Genomic DNA, 21,241 nt, shown 5'->3' on the forward strand with positions numbered 1-21,241 from the left:
TAATTTTTGTACAAGTTAGGAGGATAATTCTTCAGTGGAGACGGCTCATGATGCTTCTCATAAGCTGAGAAGTTATTTGTGTGAGAGAGAGAATGAGAGAGAGGTGTTTTGATGGAACCGTGTGCAAGCTCTCTATACCTAAGTGCAACAGAGGGAGAATGCTTGAGAAAGAGGAGTGTGTGCATATCTGGCTGGATATGGACTGAAGTCTATAAGAGATAGGTATCCATTATATAATGTGTTCAAACCTATACATATACTCGACGTTGACATTGGCAGCCAGATAATAGCTGCTCCCACACTATCAATTGATGGTGCCCGAACTATCGATTGATAGTAATGGCCCATTGATGGCAATCGTGGCATGGCCTGCTCAGAATCTTAAATGCCCATTGCCTACAAGGGAAAACACTTGGGGCTTGGCATCATCATCATGCACCCTTGCGTTTGAACTTGGACCACATAGGGTGTCGTTCAGTAGATGGCATGAAGGAGATCTAGTGGTGCTTTTGAATCTAAGGAGGTGTGAATTTTTTCCTCCCCTCTACGAGTGAGCCCAAAACACGCATGCAATCCATGCTTTGCCCACACTATCTCCCTCTTTCTTCTGCCAGCTCTCGGCATCACCAAACTGCTTTCATTTCACTAAACCATGCTTTGCCCACACTATCGCCCTCTTTCTTCTGCCAGCTCTCGGCATGATCACCAAACTGCTTTCATTTCACTAAACATGGTCTCCCATGCCTCAAAAGGCTCTTCTTGCGCTCCAAGGATTTTACCTCCCTGCAAAAAGTCGCCATCAATCTCAAGATGATCTTGGGCCATTGCAAATTGTACAGGCGGGTACAAGTCGCCAACGTTTTCTCTTCTGCTCGCAGTGCTGCTCAATAATTACTATTTTTCATACTATTAATATGTAAACTAAATTGATACTGGCCATACTTTAAACCTTTAAAGGGTGGGCTTTGAAACCTTTGCATGCCGCATGCCTTTCAGTGAACGCCTCTAAGCATGTCCCTGTATGTTGGTGTCCAACACATCAATAAACATTATATTCAAAAAGAAAATAAATTATTATAGTCATAAAAACAAAATAAAATAGTTTTCTAAAGCTTTAGTCCCACCCACAGACTTAACTTTCAACCCAAAATTATGGTGGAGACGTTTGTTGAGGTAGGTGTCGATATAATTTTTGAACAGCAGCCATGGGCTACCATTCCTCCCACCCTCGTTTCAAAGGAGACCAGATGATAATGGTCTCCAAAACCACACTACAAGGAGAGTATGAATTCGAGCTAAAGCAATGCTTGGATGAATGTAACAAACGCCTTTTTTCACATGCTTTATTGCATAAAGCAAGAATTTGATAAATTGGCCGCCAAACGTATTATCTTGTCATCAAAATAATTCAGGAACCTATTCACACCATTACCCTATTGACCACCACTTTTGGCCACCCACAATACTTTGGCCGACCCCACACTCTACCTCCTTTGCTCCTCCCATTAACACTAGAACGGTAACCTAACAAGACATAAAAGTGTCCTTTCAGGGTTTTGGAAAAAAATTCCAAAACAATAGTAGATCCACTCATTTTGAAAAATCCTTTCATGAGCTTATAGTTCAATAACTACTACATATGGAAAAAATGAGAAACTTGTAATTTTTCTCATCCCTTGGTCACTACAAGCCTCCAAAGTTGATGGACTAGTGCATTTTGCCCAAAACAGCAATTTCTTACGGTTGATTGCATATAAATAAGAGTGGGGATTTTTGTAGGATATGAGATAAAATGCCCCGTTAACTTCAATGGGTTGGTGACCAAAACATATGGTTGCTTCTACCTCACTAATTTTTTTTTGGGCAAAAAAAATAGGTACAAAAAAGTTGCATTTTTGCCATTCTGCGGACCTATCATCAAAGTTTCTATAGTCACTCTCAATACATATACTATATACATGTTTTCTTAGTTCCCTTTGGGCCTTTGGATCCAAAAGGAGCCATGGAGCATGTCAAAAGGATAATGGATCTCTTACAATTGGAACCTTGGGGGCAATGATAAAGTGCTAAATATAGCAAACATGAAAAAACTGGGTTTAGCATTATGACCTCTAGAAACCCATAGAAACTACTCAATATCTAGCCAAGTTTGTAGTCTATGATTAGATATGGTTACTACCTACGAAATACACACAATTGGCCTAAGAAACTAGCAATATTAAGAAAGTTATACCTGCTACTCTAAAATGTATCGTATTCTTCAGCAATCAAAAAACTCAACCATCATCATATACTATGCTATATAGCATATTTGGTCCCCCAAAACTCAAGGAAGATTAGATTTATGTTATACATTACACTTACACAATCAAAATTGAATTTGGATATCAAGAAAGCCACGAAAAAAATCATAAAAGTGCTAATTTTGGCCAAAAAACAGGATTATGCAATTCTTGTAAATTGGTCATAACTTTCAATTTTAACACTTAGCTCTCCCTACAAGCATCAAACATGTTGAGAACTATGATGGCCTAACCTCTAGCCATATAAACCTCACAAACATGAAGTTTAGAGTGGTATAGTTGCCAAAAATTGAAAAAAAGCAAAAAACAGGACCCGTTTTTTCACACAGTTTAAGTTCAAAAATGTTGTGCACGAGTAAGGTTAATGGTGAGATTGATACTCCAAAAAAAATGCTAAGTTTTTTTCAGCTCATAAGGCAAATTTGTGGATATATAGAACCTAGAAATTCATTTTCATACTCTTCAAATAATTCAAGCAAAATGGTCACTTAACACGACACAAAAGTGTCCAAGGACATAAAAGTGTCATGTTACCATTCTAGTGTTAAAACCAAAACTATTCATCTTTAAGGGCCATTGAATTCTTGCCCGACTGCCCAACCTCCATAACCCTGGCCGCTCAACCACCTTACTTTTCAACCACTCAATCTTTAATATTTTGGCTGCCCAACTTTGACAAGCCCTTTGTTGGCTACTAATTTTAATCCACACAAATCAAAACTTCTACGGCTTCAAAAGAAATAATTCACACATCAAAAAGGCATTCAAGTATTATGGATCTCGTGTTCGTCGTGGTTTTTGAAACCTCAACAACAGTTGCATGTTATTGGGCTTGTGATAGCCATCACCAACTTACCCTATTCGAAAACAAGGTAGATCAATTTAAACTTATTACACTTTCTTGATTTTTCCTAAAAATTTTGCATTAACTATATGGTATATTAATTGTCATAATTTCTCAGATATGCTATCCACAATGCTTATTAGTTTATTACACTTTCTTGAGTTTTCCTGAAAATTTTGCATTAACTATATGGTATATTAATTGTCATAATTTCAATGGCAACCACCTGAGTCATGGCAACATTGATTTTTTCTATCATTTATGGATAAGTACGTGGCAATCGTGGTTTATCATTGATAACTCCATGTTATATATTTTTCAATCTTCATGCTATTAATCAAGGCACAAAGGCCACTTTTAATTCCAATGTTGATAGACACCAAAAGCAATCTCTCTCCGATGCGGATGAGTCAAGCATTCTAAACTTCCAAATCAATAAACTCAAGATAAGTATTTAATTTCCAATTGTTTGAACACTTACTGGGAAAAAGGCCAAATGTCATGTTATTCAACTGCTACTAGATTTGTATCACTAATTTATTTACTGCTACTATGTTAACTCAATTTGAAAATAGAGACAAAAGCATGTGTGCCTAATAAAATTTTCATTAAAAATTTCCCTAAGAAGTGCAATTCAACAAGAAAATAGGGTACTGCATATTTTCCAATCCTTTACATTGCAACATTAGACTCACTAGCCTATGAGGTACTAAATTTTTGGTGAAGTTTTCCTTTCAAATATTTAGCCTTGTGGCCACCTTATGTGCCACGCATGGTTTATAATTATTATCTTTTGACTTTTAAAGGCCACCCTAGGGAAGATGCTAAATGGATGCCTATTTTTTTAATATCGAAACTTCCCTAATCTTCTCCACACATTTCATCACTCACGGTCCAGCTTATTGTCTATTGAGCAATTGAGGACAATTGCTATCCCTGGAGGGAGGGATGTAATGAGATTGGGAACCCTCTTGTTGTATGTGGTTTACTAGGGATAGTTGGAGTGTAATGGATAATTATTGTGCTATCTTTCTATTTTTTTTACTAACAGTGAGTTGATGACTTGTAGATTGGAATTCTGGGAGTTGAGGAAAAGACATCGGCAAGAAATAAATTCCTCTGCCATTTTACATTTTTACAATAAGTCACTAGGATAGTGAGAACTCACCCCCCTAAGAGGGTCATGCAATAAGTGATATGCTCTAATCACAACTAAAGTGGAACAAGTGTAAAAGAGGGGCCTCCAATTTTTGGCACCAACAAGTAATATCAAATATTAAATATCAAACTCCACAAGAGGTGTCGTAGAGTTTGGGGCTACAATTTTAGGCCATTCTTGTGTAGATGCTCTCAATTTTCCCTTTCCCCTCTCTTAACCTATGTCTTGGGCTATGGAGTTTCCCTGTGTCATCTTCTTCTGTAAGAGTTTGTCTCTTTCCTTCCTTGTTTTCTCTGTGTACTATTATGTGTAGATATGTCAACATCTCCATCTCTTACTTTCTATGTCAACATCTTCCCTTGCCATCTCTCTCTTTTCCGTTCTCCATCAAGCCAAGGTCAAAGGTTATATTTCATGGCCAAGGGTGGAAGCCCACCCTTGCTCCCAACAATAACAATCTAGCCTACATACACTCACTTGTGTGCAAAATGTTTTGTTTATCACCCACCTTAGCTAGTACGATCCCGTTCCCATCAATGACAAAGCTTTAATTTGTATGCAAATAGTTGGTCTATGTGAGAGCACATAGGATTCTATATTTGTTTATAGAAAACACTATAAACTATACATAAAAGCTATCTTCTATCCATACTTTTGAGTCTTGGCAAAGAACTAAGTAGTTGGATTTTAACTTCCTAGGTCATCGAACATTCTTTTATTTCATAGAAACAAATTCTAGCAAAACATTGACATAGTTTGCAATTTTTTCTACCTAGCTCGTTGGATAAGGTGCTAAAATGTTTACTATTTTTTCTTGGTATTTATATAGCTGTTCTTGAGTTATTTGAGCTCTATAAAAGAGCCTCTTTGTACAATTGCTAATGCTTATTATGTGGGTTGAAAATACTAGAGGCATGGCTATAGTGTGTAATCCATTTTGTGACCCTCATTTATCACGCCCAATGTAAGACTAGGGTAGGCCAACGGCTAGGACGGACATGCGGTAAAGGGGATCCTATAAATAGCATGGTCAGGGGCCTCTATAGGGCATGGTCAGGGGCCTCTATAGGGCATGGTTGGGATGTGATTTGCATGTACATGCAAGTCCCTTTTGTCTTATGTTGGTATCAAAGAAAGGTGGCTCCGGGCAGCTATGGAGGAGGAGAAAAGTAGGCATGGATCTTGGAGGATGGACTCTCTCTCTCTCTCTCTCTCTCTCTCTCTCTCTCTCTACCCATGGCAAGTTGCTAGGGACCGTGGGTAATCCTTTTCCAAGGATGAAGGAGACAGTCATGGTGCAAGGATCCTATCTCTATCTCTCTCCCATGAGGATGAGTACTCCCTTGCATGGGAGAATTTTTTGATAAAGGGGAAGGATGCGGGAAATCTCCATTGAATGGTAACGGATGCCATGGCGGGCATCACAATTTATGGTAATGATGGTGCTGTAGAGAAGCATCATGGTAAGGAGATGATTTTGCATTTATTTATTGGGCCATGGCAAGGCCTGTATGAGACGTAACAATCTCATCTTCCTTCCTCTGTGCTGTGCTGTGGTAGATGACGCCATGCCATTTTTGCATTTCTTTATTGGGCCATGACAAGGCCTGTATGAGTCGTAACAATCTCATCTTCCTTCCTTTGTGCTGTGATGTGGTAGATGACGCCATGCCATTTTTTTCTTCCATGTATTTCACACAGGGTGCCCTAAAGTGCCCTATGCGCACCTTAAGGGACCTTTGTCCCCATGGAGGAAACGAACCTTGCATGCACCTTTAGCTTGGCAAAAGAGCCATGAAGTTTTAATCTCATCATAGTCATCTTGGCAACATGCACTTCTTGCACATCGATATGCATGCAGGGCTTCTAGGAAACTAAGAGTAGAAACTCACGAAGGAAGAAATTTGCCCACGTTTTGCCACATTTTTGACAGGGCTTTAGCTTTTCAAGGCATGCAAGGCATGCGAGGAGTAGGATATACACACCACACCATGCAAGTCATGCAAGCAACATTTATAGATTTCACAAGCTTCGACTTGGGTTGCAAATCGAGCAAGCCCTCAGTAGGAAGTAGGAAATCTATTGTAAAAAATACATTCTATATGAAACAAGTAAAGGTATTTGACAAAGGATTTATCAGTTTTATTCTTGATTGAAATTAGATCAATTATTATGATGGCAAGGCAAGTTGACATGAGTAGTTCATGAGGTACGCAATTGATGTTTACTTTTGTTGATCAAAATGTACTTGATAGCTATGGCATGCGAGAGTTGTGTATGCTTCCATGGAAGTTTTTCATAATTGTGCAATTAAGCACTCAAGATAGAAGAAAGGCTTGTGACAATTACAATCACCACCACATTTTTTCCAAATACACTATTAGCACATACCAAAGGTTGGTTTGAAGACCAGAGTCAAGCAAGGATTGAGTAAGAAACGGTCTCAATAAGAAGCAGGACTTTTCCCCATGAAATGCATCAATCAGAGCACCTCAATTGAGTACAATCATCAGGTTTGAGATTTCCAATTCTCATAATTTTTTTTGCTTTATGTATGATTTGATATTGCATAAGGTTTCCAAGAGGTTAACTTTTGATACAAAAGAAAGGCCAATCGAAAATGCTTCAACATCTCAAGGAGATATCTCTTGATCCACCGAGGTCATGGATACTTGGAAATTGTTATTATGGCAAGGCCTATTACTAGAATTTCTAAAGGGTACAAAGATGTTTGGCATGGCCAGATCTTTGTAGTTCAAGACACTGGCAGGAGTCTCTCTTTCTTCATCTCTAAGTTTGGGGTTATAATTTTTGTTAGGGCATGGCCCCTAAGCAAAATGTTTCTGCACTTAAGTTGGTCACAACAATGGTCCAGGGTATGGCACAACTTCTACATATATGTAGCATTCTATATCAGCCAACCATACCAAGGGGAATACAAACTTTGATGCCAAGGGTGGAGATAACAAAAAATTGAACTTGGCAGCTAGATGAAGCTGGATTACTAAACTTCGTGAGCTATCTCTCTCAATATTGGGCAATATCAAGACTCTCCATATACGATGTACAATTTGACAAGGTCGGTTCTCTATAAAAGCTCGACAAGATCGATTTTCTTGGGCTTTATCTGTGTGTCAATAAGAGCACTTGTTAGCTATGAGCACTCAAGCTCTATTCCATCTCATCTTTTTGATGAACTTATGCAAAGCAAGGCTTCACTTTAGGGCTGCTTGCATGTAAGTCAAAGTTTGGACGATGTTATTAGCATACAAACTTGGGGAAGATTGGCAACATGTCTATCTCATTTTTTATTGGAGATCCATATGAACAAAGCCACAAGGGCATGCAAGGCACCTCTAACAATTCAAATTTCTCAGCATACATGGCTATGAGCCAAATTCAAGTGAAGGAAATTTCTCTCATAGGGGTAACAAAGCTTAGGGCTTCTATTTTGTGCCAAAGTACTATCCATTGACTTAGGTTTTAAAAAAATGACACACAGATTTAGCAAACTATGAGTAAGTGAATGCTAAGTTTAACCTCCAAGTACTCATATGATTTAGTTTTATTTGATTTTTGTATATGATTTTATTGAGTTTTTGAAGTAGGATGTATAAGCTAGAATGCTTTCATCCATTTTGACCTTTAGACAAATGACAAGGTCATAGAGGAGCAAAGAATTTTGGGACAAATGTGTACCGGATATACTTTTGCACCTTACAATTATGGACCTACATGGTAGGGTTTGTCTTTGCACATGTTGTTACAAGGGATACAAAATGGTGTAGGAACTCACAAAGTTTGGTTTAGCCAGTGTGGAGCAAGGTTCATGAGGGCCCACCTCACCATGTCATTGAGTGTTTACAATCACCTCCACACACAAGTACATATTGTACTTGAAGGATGTCGTTTTTTGGACATCCTTATATGAGACATATTCCACATGAGGAGAATATGAGACTCTGGGACTGACATCGGTGCTTGTTATGTCAATAATGTGTCATGACAGAATCCCTACGTATTGGTTGGATCCATTTGTTAGACCATTTTGAACACATCATATTAAGAACAATTTTAGTGACAAAAAACTGTCGGATACTTATTAAGGTTACAAGTTTTGCTAAGAAAATTCAATGGATAGTTGTTTACACATGTAGCAAGATATGTTCTATTAATGAACATGTTTCATTTGGTACGTAGATGTGATCAATTTTCACATTCTTTCCTAATAATCAATGGTTACTTTAGGTTCTTGATCCGATTTAGGCAACATTGTGTGCAATGTACTAGGGCTTTCTAGCGGGCTTAGTCCCTATTAACCTTTAGATTAAGTGTTATAAACGGAGTTTACTAGTGTGATGAGCTTGGGGAGGGTAACAATGTCATATGGCACCCCAAAAGTTACAAAATTGAACTGCTGAAAACAAACAAAAAATAAATCAAAAGTGCCATAATGTAAAATCTTAATTTGGTACTTCACTCACATGTATTGCCTATGGTACTAGAGCCCTAGAGGTTCCCAATGTGGCGCTTTTCCTTGAAAAGCAAAAAACCCAAGGTATACAAAATAAGCACACGCATCAAAATTGAATCAATGTGAAAAGACTTTGGGGGATCAAAGAAAAGGAAATAAGTCAGGTGATGATTTCATGAGCAATTCCTTTTATCGTAGCTTAACTACAAGGTCTTCTAGATATAGCCTCTAGTCAGCCCCCTCGGACATGAAATACTTGGCTCTCGCGACGATTAAACAGCTTAATTAACCAGACAAAATTGAGAAGCTTGCCCATGGTATTAATAGTTGACCTCTAGTGCCTTTCGAATGTTAAATTAGCGACCCTAGACTTCTATAGTTTTTGAAATTTACCATTGTTTATGCGTTTGATTATATTACAGTTTAATGTTTATTGCTGACAAATTGTTTAATATTCTGTTACCAATCAATTTGTGTGCCTACAACTGCATACTCTTTTTAATTGTATATAAGGATGCAGTTACTGTGGCAATTTTGCAGTTATACCAGTCATTACTTTATCTTTTTTCATAATCCAATGGGTATGTACATCAAAACAATCGGCCAGAGCTGTCACATACCATACTTAGACTAAATCAGCCAAGGACAACTCAAGACCTGATGTCAGTTTTGGATCGGTAACCGAGCACAGCCATGCCAAGACTCCAATACACATTTTCCCATAAATCACCTTCTTAACACATTTGCTTATAATTTTCACAAAAAAATAACCAAAAACAGTTCCAAGACAATTGTCCCCAATCCATAGTTAACACACGGTATACTGGATATGAGACCAGAGAACCAACGTGAGATTCTAAATCTATTTATAAACAATGAGAATTCATAATGTACATCAACCAGGTGGGTGCCAAGGCAGATGTCCCCACAAGCGGGTCCGCCATTATCCTCAGGCCGAGGTAATGAACCCGAGCCAAGTAACCTCTAATCATGCTTACTTTCCAATATATTTTCAGAGGGTATTCCTGCTATAGACAACATTGAGTAAGTAATAATAGTCCATTTAAGGGACCAGCTAACCTCCTCAACTTAAACAGATCATGCAACAGTAAACTACATAACAGAACTAGCATCTACCAAATATGAAGTATATCTTATGACTAGCTGATCAGAGGTAATTTTTATGATTAACTGAGAAACCAACTATCCATAGATGGGTCAACAGATGTTTTCATCCCCCAGCAACAATAAGATTTCCCCCATCCAATTATCCTCTCAAATATGGCACATGAGCCATCATATACCAAAACATTGAAACCCGTACCAAGGAAGTTTACTCATTCCAAAATCATAAGTTAAATGAACAGTTTCGAGATTTTAAGCAATAATCTGCTGTTCACTACCCTACCTTTACAGACGTGATCAAAAACCTGCAAGAGAGCCAGTATCAGCATAGCCATATCAATGTTCATCCATTGCAAAAGTAAGGCTTTAACTAATATACCTATGTATGCAATGTTGGGGTATAAAGCCCAATGTGGTCGCCCATGTAAGTGGGCGGGCCACCAGGTATGTACACATATTCTTTTGTAAAACCTAATAAGAACTCACTATGCTCTACACATTACAGTAGAGCGAGTTCACCATATCGTTGTGCTCTTCTTCTCGCTCTCTCTCTCGCGTCGCACTTCCGCTCGTACTCCTTCAACTGGTATCAGAGCTCAGATCGAGGCTCGGGGCAACATTTGCAGGTAGCCAGAGTCACCTGCTCAGATTGGAGTGAGATTCGACAGGCGAAGACACGGCCCCAAATCTTGTGGGACAACTCGAAGGGCTTGGTGTTCTCAGAATTTCATTCTGAGGTCATCTTGGCCACTGTTCGGCTTGAAAAAGATCTGCGCAGGCGATTTTCGACTACGTAGTCTCAGCGGGTGCAGATCCGACTCTGCAAATTTGGGGTTTCGGCCTACGACTGCAAGTGCTGAGGATATCGGCACTCCCAAACTGCTGATTTGTGGCTGTCTACACAACGAAGGACGGTTTACAGTTCTTGGAGGCGTGTCATATACGACACGGGCGTACCTACACACAGACTGTAGGCGACATCCACCAGTTCATCAGGTAGCTTGTGTTTGCTGCTTGATATTCCAGATTTCATCCTGACATTGCAAGTACTTCCACATGGGATGTATTGTCAGAGATGATGTATGTCTGTTGAGGGTTTGCTGGCTGTGAGTCACGCAGCAAACAACCGTTGTAGCGGTTACATCATATAGTGGGAAATTTGTGGATGTATGACTTTGTGGGAAGTCTATGTACTGTCAGATTTACTGCAGCCTTTGTTGAGGGTCGAGTGAGGTTTTATTGAGCTGGGGGATTCTCGAATGTTGAGATCCTTTCAGTGATACAGGTCTTGGAGCGATCCCTCGAGCACCCTTAGATAGGCAGCTAGGATGTATTGACTGTGAGTTAGACAGTTGGGATTGCATCTTTGCTTTACTGCCGTTGAGGCATTGTCGCAGTCTTTGCTTACAGGACAGTGACAAGACAGTGAGACAGTACAGGTGTAGGACAGGTTTACCCACAGCTTATAGTGTTAGAGACAGTGGTTTTTTGAGCTGTTTTTGGTCTGTTTTTGAGTACACCAGAGCCATTTTACAAAGGAGACTCTACCAAAATTTCTGCAGAATGTGAAGCTTTATTGGTTCATTTGACAGGTTGATATTGGTTCAGAGATCAATTTACAGGAGAAACTCTGGCGAATTTTTCCCAGGAAAGTAAACTACTGTGAAGCGTAGCTATGGCTGGATCACAGGATACTGCTCTTTACAATATCAAGAAGCTGGATGGAACCAATTTCCCATTGTGGAAGAAGCAGATTTGGGATGTGTTGGTACAAAAGAAGCAGATAAAACCTATAAATCTCAAGGGGATAAAACCACAAGATATAGACGAAGATGAATGGAGCGAAATGGATGAATTGGCACTTTCTACCATTATGCTGACTTTGGCAGAAAGCGTTTACTTCAATGTAGCAGACGAGATGTCGGCTTATCAAGCATGGACAAAGCTGAGTGATCTTTATGAGAAGCAGAGTGCAGCTTCACAGGTATATTGGCTTAAGAAGCTTGTTGACTTGAAGATGAAAGAAGGGACACCTATGTCCAATCATCTGAATGAATTCAACACCATCTACAGTCAGTTGTCAGCTCAAGGTGTCAAGTTTGATGAACCTATTAGAGCTATGTTCTTGTTGATCACATTGCCGGAAAGTTGGGACACTTTTCGCACAACTTTGAGTAATTCTGCACCTCTAGATGGTTTGACCATAGCACGTGTAGAAGGCAGTCTGCTTACTGAAGAAACCAACAAAAAGACAATGGACAAAGGCAAAGGAACAGCCTTAGTTGTCAGGGGAAGGACCAAATAAAAGTACAAAGGTGGAAAGAGGGATCAGTCTCGTAGCAAGTCCCGCAGTGCTAAAGGCAAGAGTGACATAGAACGCTACCATTGTGGCAAGAAGGGTCACATGAAAAGAGACTGCAGAGAATGGAAAGCAGAAAAAGGCAAAGAGAAAGCAGAAGACCATGGTGAGAAGAACAAGTCCTCAGTCAAGATTCAAGAAATAAATGTGACAAACACTGTTGTAGAGGATGACAGTCTAGTGTCAGGAGATATCTACTTCTTGAAAAATACAATGGACTCAGCTCTTCTTATAGCATCTGATGGAAATGCACTGAGTGACTGGATTATAGACTCAGGGGCATCACTTCATGTGTCTCCAAACAAGGAGTGGTTTACCTCTTATGTGACCACTAAAGATCATGTTCGGCTAGGCAATGGGCAGACATGTGAGATCTTAGGTGTTGGAGATGTTCAATTGAAGTTTCAGAATGGCTCTTCTTTCACGCTGAAGAATGTGAGACATGTTCTCGCAATTACAAAGAGCTTGATCAGCACAGGTTTACTTGATGATGCTGGCTATGTCACCACTTTTGGACAGAATATGTGGAAGATATCCAAGGGTTCTATGACAGTAACACATGGAGTAAAGTATGGAGGACTTTACATGATTTATGTTTCAAATGTCTCTAAAAATGTAATCAATGTAACCGAGTAGCCGAACGTTTCTTTGTGGCATAGCCGGTTAGGACATATGTCCAAGAAGGGAATGGAAACCTTGTCTCGTTCTGGTTATTTGCCTAGCTTGTCATTTAATGATTTTGAATTCTGTGAACATTGTCTGTATGGTAAGCAAACACAGTAGCCACATAAGCATAGAAGCAGTAGAAGAGATACACAGTTGGCACTTGTTCATAGTGATTTGTGTGGACCTATGCCTAACCTATCTCTAGGGGGAGCTTCTTACTTTATGACATTTATAGATGATTACTCGAGGAAAGTATGGGTTTACTTTCTCAAGCACAAGGATGAAGCGTTTAGTGTTTTCAAAACGTTTGTGACACTTGTCGAGAATCAGAGTGGCAAGAAGCTTAAATGCTTACGCACTGACAATGGTGGAGAGTATGTTTCAAAGGCCTTTCAGGACTTTTGTGAGTCAAAAGGTATAAAACGTGAACTTACTGCTCCTTACAATCCTCCTCAAAATGGTGTTGCTGAGATGATGAATAGGACCATACAAGAGAAGGTCAGAAGTATGTTGTCTAATGCACAACTGCCAAATGGGTTTTGGGCTGAAGCTGTATCAACAGCTGTTCATCTTATAAATAGATCTCCTAGCAAGGTTTTGCAGAAGGATTCAGTGGCAGAGATGGTATGGTCAGGCAAAATGCCCTCATATAAGCATCTCAGAGTCTTTGGCTGTGAGGCATATACTCACGTTCCAAAGGAATTTAGGAACAAACTTGAGCCAAAGAGTAGAAAGTGCATCTTTCTAGGCTATGGTAATTCTGGTGAGATGGGGTACAGACTTTGGGATCCCGAATCCAGAAAGGTTATCCGCAGCAATGATGTTCACTTTAATGAAGCCAAATATCATTCTAAACCAGAGAGGGTTGAGGAGATTACAAGAGTTGTCTTCCAAGAAGATAGACCTGCACATGCAAGACAAAATGTCAGGGCTCAAGAGGAGCAAGGACAGGATAGAGTGGAACCACAGGTTGTGGCTGAGCCTGAGCCACCTATTTTGCGTAGATCTGGACGTATCACGCGACCTCCTGATAGGTTTGTTCCATCTATGAACTATGTCATCTTGACTGATTGCAATGAGCCTTCATGTTACAAGGAAGCAGTGCAAATGAAGGACTCCGGGAATTGGCAATTGGCCATGCAGTCAGAGATGACAGCTCTGCATAAAAACCAGACATGGAAGCTAGTTAAATTACCACAGGGCAAAAAGGCTCTACCTTGTAAATGGGTTTACAGGTATAAGCTCACCGCTCATGATAGTCAGCCAAAGTACAAAGCAAGGCTTGTTGCCAAGGGCTTTAAGCAAGAACAAGGCATTGACTTTGATGAAGTCTTCTCTCCGGTGGTCAAGATGACTACATTGAGATGCTTTCTTGCATTGGTTGCCATATTAGATTTGGTGTTGCACCAAATGGATGTCAAGACAACGTTCTTGCATGGTGATTTATATGTGGAAATTTACATGTAGCAGCCAGAAGGGTTTGTTGAGAAAGGCAAGGAAGATTTGGTATGCCAGTTGTTAAAGAGTCTTTATGGCTTAAAACAATCACCGAGGGCATGGTACCATAAGTTCCACAAGTTTATGCTTTCTCAAGGCTACAAACGTAGTGAGTTCGATCACTGTCTATATACAAAGAAGGCTAAGGATGGCAGCTGGCTGATACTTATTTTGTATGTGGATGACATGTTGATTGTTGGCAAGCACTTGGAAGAAATTTCAGCTTTGAAGTCAAAGATGGCAAAATCGTTTGACATGAAAGACATGGGTGAGGAAAGTCATATACTTGGTATGCGCATTGAGAGAGACAGATCAAAGAAGTTGATTTGGTTATCTCAAACAGAGTATATTGACAAGGTTTTGCAACGTTTCAATATGGAGAAAGGAAAGGCATTGAGTGTTCCATTGCCACCATATGTGAAACTTAGCAAACAAGATTGTCCTGTGTCTGCGGAAGAACAGGCTGAAATGGATAAGATTCCATATGCGTCTGCAGTGGGTAGTTTGATGTATGCAATGATTGCTACTCGCCCAGACATTGCATTTGCAGTGGGAGTAGTAAGTCGATACATGTCAAACCCAGGCAAGAAACATTGGGAGGCAGTGAAAGGAATATTGATATACCGGAAAGCTACAATGAGTATGCGCATATGCTATGGGAGTCAGGAGCTAAGTGTAAAGGGTTTTACAGACTCAGATTATGCAGGTGACTTAGACAACCGAAGGTCTACGTCAGGGTATGTCTTTACATTGGCTGGTGGAGCAATATCATGGCGTTCTAGATTACAAGATTGTGTTACTCAGTCTACTACAGAGGCTGAATATGTTGCATCATCAGAGGCATGCAAAGATCAATTTGGCTTAATCGACTAATAACAGATTTGGGAATCAAAGAAGAGATGCCTGTGTTATATTGTGATAGTCAAAGTGCTATACAATTAGCTCGCAATCCAGTTTATCACTCAAAGACAAAGCATGTGGATGTGAAGTATCATTTCATCAGGGAAATGCTTGAGGATAAGCAACTTTAGCTTGTCAAAGTTCACACCACAGAAAATCCTGCTGATCTACTTACAAAAGGACTTCCCTCAGAGAGCTTTGCGCATTTTCGCAAGCAGTTAGGTGTAGGGTAGTACATCACTTCTCTACATCTCTTGTATATTATCTTGTATAGTAGCTTCTCTCACACTTAAAGTACCACATTGGACTTTCAGTGGGAGGTTGTTGGGGTATAAACCTAAGTTTGCAAGTGTAAATTTGACAAAAGGTTCTTCTTGATCCCAGGTACATACAAAGCATCAGTGCGTGAAGGAAATCACATCTATAGTAAACATAATATATACAACTCTAGTAATAGGATCGGAGGCATTATTGGCGCATTATACAATAATCGTGGTTTGGGACAATCTCAAGTGGTGAAAAATTTGTGGTAATGGGCTTTGTTGCACCACCATCAAAGTACCACACATGGTCCATAGAATTTGCGATACATGCATCATGAACATAGTGTTCACTAGAAGCCTTTCCTACATCCTACTCAGTATTTATCATATTTGCATTTGAAGAAGCATCTACACTAGCTACATTTGCCTTTTTTTTGTAAGCTCTTTAGCCTTAAGCTTAAGACATCGCTCGATGAGATTATCAGTTTACTTACAATAATGATAGTTTATCTTCTACTTGCCTTAATCATCATAATTTTCATAACTATTGTTGCTTGAAAGCATCAATTGCAGGGGTAGGGTTGCTACTTGAAGAAGCATTGGAAGGGGTAATTGTGGTGTTCTTCTTTTGTTGTGAACAACTACAAATTCACGTTCAACAACTTACTGCTTAGCCTTGTTTTTTCTAGAGTGGGCCTCTTGTAGCAATATAGACACAAGACCATCAAACTTCATATCATCAAGATTACTCATTGTCATTGTGGAGAAAGAAGTTTGTAAGAATCTTGCAAACCATAAAGGACTCTCTGCACAAGAAAGTCAATTCAACAACGGCGATTAGAGATTTTTCAAAAGAATACATCCTTATCTTTCTCCTTAATTATAACCTTTGATTCTAACTCCTTATGCAGGTAAGAAAATTTAGCCAGATAAGTTAGCCTACCCTATGCCTCTTTTGCTATTTGTCTAGAGGAAAACTTGCACAAAACCAACCTCTATTATGTAGTCCAAGTCACAATAGTTTACAAACTCCATGTTTTCCAAAGTCATACATTGTAGAAACACCTACACAAAAGGAAAAATTAGCATGTGAAGTACCGTCGGTAGTGAAAATGGAAGTCAAAATGAGCGCAAATCAAAATTTTCATGATGCCAAACTCGATCAACTTGCTCTAAGCTTATGTACAAAAAATCACTTCAATATGAGGAAGTGGCCCATGAGGATACATGCGACACCAACAAGGTGCTGAAGCTGGCAATACCAATTGTTGGAAGTACGAACATAAAAATGCAAGTAAATATGACGAAGATGAAGGAGAATATCAAGAGCACGCAACAAAGGAAGTATTATTTCCAAGTATGCTAATATAAAGATAAGGCTTTCCCTAGAATGATGGATACATATCCAAGCTAGGAGAAAATCTTCTAGTAATGGAAAAAAGTGCCCCGGCATTCCAAAGTTGTTTACCCACACCATCACCATAAAATGGTCACAATTCTGAGAGCCTTTGAAATTATGATGTGATCTCAAAGTGAGCAATCTGCTTTTTGAAAGCAAAATCTATTGATGATGGTAAAGTCTTTCAAAGATATCATATACTAACTACTATGTCGTAACATCTCTTTTATATCGGTTAAGACACAAAACACTTCTAGATGTAATATACCATGAGATATAACAAAATCTAGAAATAAGCACCCATAATTGCCATACACGTGCAACAAATATACATGGATCAAAATGTATAAACGAACATTCTAGGAGTCCACTTGAAATCAATATATATGGATCCTAATATACAACCTGGTCAAAGAAATTTTACACCTAAATCACTTTAAAGCTACTTGAAATTAGTAAAGAAAAATTAAAAAAATGTATCATCTAATAAGTTAAAATATACCCTCATCAAAAATTGGTTTGGTTTAATTGCATTCATGTACAAATGTGAGTTCCAAAAGTGGAGTAGTCATAAATTATGTATCTCATGTTATAACTTGTTCTTGAGACCATGTAGCATCCATCCTCAAAGCTTTTCCTAAGCCTCTACAACCTTGCAGTCACATTATAATCTTTAGCGATGCAAAGAGATGCATTTTGTTCAAGGGGATGTTGGCGCCCATAAAAAAAGAAAAACCATATGCACTTACGGCATGTAATGGCATAGTGCTTCAACTTATTCATAATCCCGATAGGGAATGTACCCCTTGTCCAATGCTTCTATTCTCTCTAGTTTTGAAGCGAAATTTATGCTTCTCCAATAGTGGAGGGACTTTCTTACTATAAAAGTATTGCAATTGCACAAGAAAGATTCTTTTTTAGGTAGACATTGGAAAACATGGAGTTTGTATGAGCATCAAACCCTACTTGGGTGCTCTTTTACCAATCTGCTGGACATAGTTGAAACTGGACCATAAAACCCTACTTGAGCATCAAACCCTACTTGAGTGCTCTTTTTTTTTTGTCACATCCAAGCTTAATTTCCTGTTTTTTTTCCGACACAAACCACTCCCCTAGCCATGTTGTGGAGTCTCAATTTCCACTCTCATTTGTAGAACCTTCAAGCATCACAAGTGATTGGTTCCCTCAATCCATAGCATGTGACCAATTGTATTCAATCTCATATGTCATAATTGACATCATCATATTCAAAATATAAACGTCATCATCATCTGTGTGTGTGTGTGTGTGTGAGTGAGAGTGTGTGTGTGTGTGTGTGTGTGTGTGTGTGAGAGAGAGAGAGAGAGAGAGAGAGAGAGAGAGAGAGAGAGAGAGTCGATGATGCGAAAGCGTAAAGAAAAGAGAGAGAGAGAGAGAGAGAGAGAGAGAGAGAGAGAGAGAGAGAGAGAGAGAGAGAGAGAGCTAAACCAACCAACCTTGGCAACGAATTGATATTACTTACAATGGGGGCTAGGTGTGCAAGAACCTAATTTGCTTGAGTGATAATCTAGCCAATACACACTCACTTGTGTGCACGAAACCTAGCTTAGTATATCCTAGTGCTTTAATATTACTTGATAGAAATTGGATCGTGCTAGCTAGGTTGGATGAAAGATAAACATCGTGCACACAAGTGAATGTGTGTTGGCTAGATTATCACTCAAGCGTATTAGATTCCAAGATCAATTAACTTGGACTCATAAACACGGTCTTGAGTATTTGCTAAGCCATCACAAGTTCACCATAAACAAGGGAGATGTAATGCAAAATAGACTTGTGTTATTCATTCATGAAATAACATTTAAGTAGCTCTACAGCTTGACTCCATTACATGTGGAATGATTCTTCCTCTTCCCTCCTTGACTCAGACTTTAGGACAAAACCCACACTTTATCGTGAAAGGCAAGCTACCGATGCGAACGGTCAATGCAAGACTTTCACGACGGCAACGCTCTTGTAAGCACTCCTCCACTTTCGAGGAGACGACGAAAGTATTTTCTTGAAAGTGAGTGGCTAATGATGCCACCTTTATTGTAAATGTATGCTCTTACCTCCATAGTTTTGGCTAGAATGCGGTTTGTGCCTGCTGGTTTACATGTGGGATGATTATTCCTCTTCCCTCCTTGACTCGGACTTTAGGACAAAAACCACACTTTATAATGAAAGGCAAGCCACCAATGCGAACGATCAATGCAAGACCTTCACGACGACGACACTCTTGTAAGCACTCCTCCACTTTCTAGGAGATGATGACAGTGTTTTCTTGAATTTGAGTGGCTAATGATGCCACATTTATTCTAAATGTATGCTCTACCTTGATAGTTTTGGCTAGAATGCGGTATATGCTTGCTTGTTTTTTAGAATCGAGAGATTAGAGCCAGGCTTCGCAAATGGCGAGGCGTATATTGAGCTCTCCATTCTCTACTTTCAGCTCCTTAAGTTCAGCTTGGATACGATCGAATGGTTCCACCCAAGGGGGGGCCACAAAGAATCAGGTTCGTCTTGCTGCAGGGGATACTCCCTTGTGTTTTGCCATGGGACTTCAAAGCTTGAAGGTGCTCCCGGTTTGGAGTGGAAACAACTCTTGAAGAGCTTCCTGCTGGGTGCAAGTTGCACAAGCATTTGCAGTTGCAAAAACTCTAACTGAGGGGCCGCAAGTTGCAAGGATAGGTGTCGAAGGTCACTAGACGCAAGGGCGATGTCTCCAGGTTGCAGCCATGGCAAGCTCGATGCCGCCCTTGAAACCAACAATTGCAGAGAGACTAGGGCTCGGGAGTCGCGACTAGAGAGAGAAGAGAGAGAGAGAGAGTGAACTAGAGAGAGAGAGAGAGAGAGAGAGAGAGAGAGAGAGAGAGAGAGAGAGAGAGAGAGAGATCCAAAACAAAAACCGTGGTTTAATTTTGTCTCCCGCAAAGTTGCTTATGTACCAAAGCAAAACCTAGGATTAACTTAGTCTCCTCTGCTACGTGCAAAAGATCCTTCACTTTTTAGAAATATTGCAAAATCCAATGTGCACCAAACCATACAAAACTTTTTTCGTGGAAAGGAGAAGATGAGAAAAAAAAGACGTGAGTTTATAGACCCACCTCTTAGCCAAACAAACAAAAAAAAACTTGTGAATGAACCAATAAAACCAAGAGAAATGGACCCAACCACCATTCATATGACCTTTGACTAAATGATGGTAAGGATGGGTAACAAGCTAAAAACAAAGAATGTTTGCAATATTTGAAAGAGCTACCTTAAAGCCTCTCTCTCTCTCTCTCTCTCTCTCTCTCTCTCTCTCTCTCTCTCGTGGTAGTTATGCAATCCCAACTCCCTCTTACAGGTCTTGAGTTCAAGACTCGCCGGATAGATCTTTGATATCTCTTGGAATTGTTCCTAGGGCATTAAAACTTCTCTTCTCGTGTATGTGTGGATAAGAGAAGAAATTGAAATAACCCACTTATCACCAACTGTGGTAGATTGGTCATGCCAATTTCCTCTTGAATGACGTCGGTTTGATGACCCATCAGATAGATCTTTATTTGAATATTCTTTCGTTGTTCCCGGGTTTATTGCAAAGGAGCTTGTAATAACTACAAGTACTAGCAGAGTGACTATGCATCCATGGTGGTGCAGCAACTTACTTTCAACTCTTGATCCTCGGAAGGGACCCAAGTTGTCATAGGAGTGCAACTTCTTGCAGTGAAGACCCGCTGGAAAAGTCAATCTAGTACCTTCACAATAATCTCTCTCTCTCTCTCTCTCTCTCTCTCTCTCTCTCTCTCTCATAATAACAAGTCTTGGGATCAACTCTCCTCGTCGGATAGATCTTTAAGGTCTCTTGGGGTAGTTTCCTACAACGTTGAACTTCTCTTCTTCTTCTCTCTCTCTCTCTCTCTCTCTCTCTCTCTCTCATAATAACAGGTCTTGGGTTCAACTCTCCTTGTCGGATAGATCTTTAAGGTCTCTTGGGGTAGTTTCCTACAACGTTGAAATTCTCTTCTTCTCTCTCTCTCTCTCTCTCTCTCTCTCTCTCTCTCTTCATGGCTTCGTCGGATAGATCTTTAAGGTCTCTTGGGGTAGTTTCCTACAACGTTGAAATTCTCTTCTTCTCTCTCTCTCTCTCTCTCTCTCTCTTCCTTCATGGCTTCTTGTATATTGCGCACTCCCAATCTCACTAGCAATACTACCAACCATTGAGCAATGTCCTGCATCACTTTGGGAGAGA

This window comes from Adiantum capillus-veneris, chromosome 17 (assembly GCF_014529385.1).
Source record: "Adiantum capillus-veneris isolate H3 chromosome 17, ASM1452938v2, whole genome shotgun sequence".
Lineage (NCBI taxonomy): Eukaryota > Viridiplantae > Streptophyta > Polypodiopsida > Polypodiales > Pteridaceae > Adiantum > Adiantum capillus-veneris.